Source organism: Psammomys obesus, unplaced genomic scaffold (genome assembly GCF_907164565.1).
Source record: "Psammomys obesus unplaced genomic scaffold, mPsaObe1.curated_primary_1811, whole genome shotgun sequence".
NCBI lineage: Eukaryota > Metazoa > Chordata > Mammalia > Rodentia > Muridae > Psammomys > Psammomys obesus.
Window position 1 is genome coordinate 10354027 of NW_026596166.1, and position 4611 is coordinate 10358637.

The following is a 4611-nucleotide window of genomic DNA, read 5'->3' on the forward strand; positions in this document are numbered from 1 at the left end:
TTGAGGCTGCACTTCGTAATTCTCTAAAAGACAGACTCCGGGGGCGACCTCAGATCTAATAGTCAGGGCTTTGCCCTGGTTTCTGAAGCTGTTCTCCAAACCCCTTAGCATTTGCTGGGAAGCATCCTGTGTTAGAACAGGTGGCTGGGTAGGCTCCCAGGTGAGAGCTAGTGAACAGAAACACCAAATCACAAGCCCATCCTTCCAGTGCCCTGTCCTCTAGCCAGCCTATTCCATGCGGGGCACTGTCCCAGCCTATAGATTCATCAGGGGCCCCACTTCGTATTTGTGCATGGCACTTCACATGGCCGAGACTCCTTCTGAGGGTCTGCAACAGCCCCAGAAACATTGGAAGGACCCAGCTCAATCCTAGGGTCTGCATGTGACTCGTTGCTTCAATTGTCACAGCTTCCAGAGAACAGGACTGCCCTCCACTGGTCTGCAAACTGTGAAAGCACAGAGAGGATTAAAGTGACATGACTTTTCACCAGGTCCCCAGCCTCCTCTGTCCCCTGCTTCTCTGGAACTTCTGCACTAAACAACTACTCTAGAAACAGCTCTTACCCATAAGCTAAGTGTCCCTGGTAGAACGCATCTCGGAAGGCTGAGATGGAATCTAAGTGTCACCATATTTTAGTTGGACAAGATACTTAATCTCTGTGTGCTTGCTTTCTCACCTCTGAGGGAGAGGTGCTAACCATTCTGCCCCTGAAGCGAAGACGGAGGGAACGGCTCTCTACAAAGCGCTTGGAATAAGCCTGCAATGGACTGAGTGCATTCCTTCCCAGCATCATTTTCCTGTTCATACAGCTAACACATCACACTTAGATGGCAAAATGGTGGGCCTTGGATGACTGAGCCAGCGTCAACCTCCCTGGCTGAGAGCAGGCTGCTAGGGAAGTGCATCGCAAGGTCATTCAAAAAGCTTGATGGGGCAAAGTGATGAGGTGAGTGTCAGATGCTCAAAGAGACATTTAATAACTTGTGGTTAATTTACTCTGAATAATGCATTGAAGCGAGGACTCGCCGAAGCTTTATTTGGATTAAATTCCTGGCTGTCCCAAGGCTCCATTCACTAGCCATTAAGCATAGGGCGTGGGCAGAGAGATTCTGCCCTCAACAGTAAGTATCCAGTTATTAGCAGGTTCTGCCCCTCTGGGTCTCTACTGTTGCATGAACAGTCCCCCAGGGAGAGGGCAACAGATGTCTTCTTCCTCAGAGATGGACACCAAGAACAAACAAACCAAAGTCTGATGCCATCAGACTTGGGAAAACATTGGTTTTATAGGTCTTATTTACAGAACATGCCTGAGGGGTTACTTACATGAACTTGGGTGAACCAAAAATAGTTACGCCACCAAAAAGTCTCATCCCCAGAGTGGATGATAACTTCCCTAGAGCTTCCTAGATGGAGTCCCCACTTCAGTTTGCCTTTCACAGTCTGTTAAGTCTAGTACCTTCAGATACAGTGAGCTCCTGTGTAACTAGGGCAGGGTGATGCGCAACCAGCCGGAGGTGTAGGGTCGTGACCTCCCCCACCCCTTACCCTTACAGTCTTTTATGAAAGACTGTCTACAGTCAGCAGGCCTGATCTTGAGGATCTCCTGCAAGCAGTCACAGCTGCTCTGGTGAAGGTAGTGGCTGCTGTGCTCAGAAGGGCAGTGATCCACGTCACCCACCCAGCTACTCAGTCAAGGTTCCGCCTCTTGGGTTTTTGCTTGGCTTCTGCTGTTGTTAGACACCACAGAGCTTAAGACGTCTACCAGACAAACCAGACTAGGCTTCTCCGTGGTAACAACAACAAAGACAGCACATGTCAGCAGTTTGAAATAACCATCACGTCTTGCTTATGTTCCAAAGCCATGGGAGAGATGGGAATGCCTGTTCCTTATGGCTCTGAAGAACCAGGCTGACATCACTAAAGGTTCCCTGGACATAGGAACAGAGAGAATGGAGTATAATAAGCCACATGTTAACGCCTAGAAACTTTTACCTGGAAATGTCTACATTGTAACTCATACTTCATTGGAGAAAAGGAAAGAAAGAAAGAAAGAAAGAAAGAAAGAAAGAAAGAAAGAAAGATCGTTTGGTCATGCCTAGGCTTATAATTACGTGAGCTCTTCCTGAGGGGAAGTGCCCCAGATGATGGGGAATAATAAGACTAGCCACCAGAACAAAGAGTTGATGAAAATGGCATTTGTAAACAGTAAAGGGTTGTTTTCTCCTTCCACATAAGTCTAGAGGCAGATGGGGTCTAAGCTAGAAAGCCCAGTGTCTTAAAGATATATTCAGCAACCCATCTTATCTCTGTATTTCTACTTTGCAGTTCTTAGGCTAACAGCAGTATCTCAATCATGGCTGTAGATCTTATCCGTGGCCAGATTATCACGTGTACACAGATATTACACAACACCCAGAGAAGAAGAGCAGACACATCCTCCATGATTGTTAAATTCTTTCCCAGAGTCCCAGCCTACTTCCTCTGGGCCCATAGGCCAGAGTTCAGCTATGTGCCCATGCTCCAGCATGAGAGAAAGCCTGATTTCCCTATCTGTACAAATAGTCTTATCTTTCTGACTTTGCTTTTGTTTCTCTTTTACAGATTAAGCCCACAGTCTTGTGCTTGCTAGATATACTCAACTCTTGGCTCTATTGAGACAGAGGCTCTCTAAGTAGCCCAGCCTGGTCTTGAACTTGATATCTTCATACCTCTACCTCCCAAGGACTGGGAATACAGGTTTCTACCTCCACACCTAGTAGCAATTCTGGTTTCTAGAGGAAATGGGGCACTGACTCAGCTGTTATACAGAAGGATCAAAAGGCCAAGACCAGCCTAGGCTATGTAGAGAGTCTGAGGCTGGTCTACATAGCAAAAAGGGGTCTCAAGAAGAAAGGATGGGAGGGAGACAGGGAGGGATTAAAGAAGAAAAGGAGGGAAGAGGAGGGGGAGAGAAAAGGAAAGGGGAGAGAAGGAGGCATAGGAAGAGAACATGAACCATAAGGAGTCAGAAAAATATAACCTGTTTTTACCACTTCGAGGAAGCTCTTTTGTTCGGAGTATACAGTGAGGGACCACGGTGTCCCTTCACAAAAGCTTTCATTTGCGCTTATGTGTTATTCACAGGGGACTAACTATGGACAAATAAAGAGAGCAAAGCTGGCATTTAATAAGGAAGGATCATTTACCTAAGGGTCAGGGAAATTAGAAACTGCTTTGGGTTGATATTCCATCCATTTCAAAAGAGTTGACCAAAAGAACCCACCACTCCCTTCGCTGTGACCCCTCCATTAAACCGAAAAATTAATGCTCAGTTCACTCTTTTCCTTATCTGTGTACCTGTCTGTCTCCTCCCCCAAGGCTGAAAATTTAGACCATTTCATCTTTTTTACGCCGTAATGGCTAAGTTCAGTTGGTCTCTCCATACACCTGAGCCTATTGTAAGTTCTGAGTAAATTAACTGTCGTAAGCCAACAACCCGTCAGGGCTGTGTTGATACCTGTGTTTCCTAGACACAGAGGGCACAAAAGCTAAACCATCTGATAAAATAAAAGTGTACAAGCAGGAAGGCGGATTTCAAGCGGAGTCAGCCTTATGGATATGCTTATCACCGCTGAGCCTGACACACTTTCTACATGTGAAGGTGGAGAAGAAAAGGCATGAGGAACAGTGGATATCAGCTTGCTTCTACACGCTCATGTTGCACGGTGCGGGAGCCATGCCTGCGCCCCTTAGTTCTGTCTGTAACTTCTAGTACTCCTCTGCACTTAGGGGGGCGGGAGGGACTGAGAGACAAGAAGGGAAAGCGCTAGTGTTTCTGTTTCATTTTCCCACCTCTGCTTCCTTTGCAATGTGCAGGAGCAACTTTGTTTCTGCAAACTAAGTGTCACGTAAGATAGGAACTGTCAGGGTTTCTGAGGCTTAGGGGCTCTCAAAGAGAAAGTTGAACTGTAACATTGTAACCTAGCAAAGCAGCTCTGCTGGCCTTCTAAGTCACTCAGGTTTTGAAACAATGTGTCTCACATAAAATGTGTCTTTTTTTTTTTTTTTTTTTTTGTAATTTGGACTTGTGCTATTTCTTCTAATTGTGTACTCTTTGAAATGTCAGTGGAATGAAGGGGTGCCAATTTCTTCTTGGGCGTACTGATTTATTTTCTTAAAAGCGATTTGAGGTCATAAGTAATGAATGGCAGTAATTAAGGACCAGGAAATGGCCATGGTCAGTTGATGGGACCATTGCTCCAACATCCTCTTTGCAAGCCGCTTGTTGCATTAGACAGGTAATAGGCTATGAGCGTTAAAAGCACTGTTTTCCTTCTTCCTTTCAGTACCATTATCACGGGGCTCTGCTCCCCAGGATTGCTCCAACAGCCACACAGAGTAAAGGTATCAGACGCCGTCTTCAGTCCAAGCAGACTCGGCTCCAGAGCAGAGCAAAACTGTGGGACAAAGGGAACCGGGAACCGACGCACTTTTCGCCGGCATGTGTGTAAAATTGTATTATTCTTATTCGAGAAGCACATGCAAGTCTTCTGCTGTTGATTCTGTTGCTTTGAATCTTATCCAGACAGCTGTGCTGTGTGTGCACATCTTCACCGGAGGAGGGGTGGGGT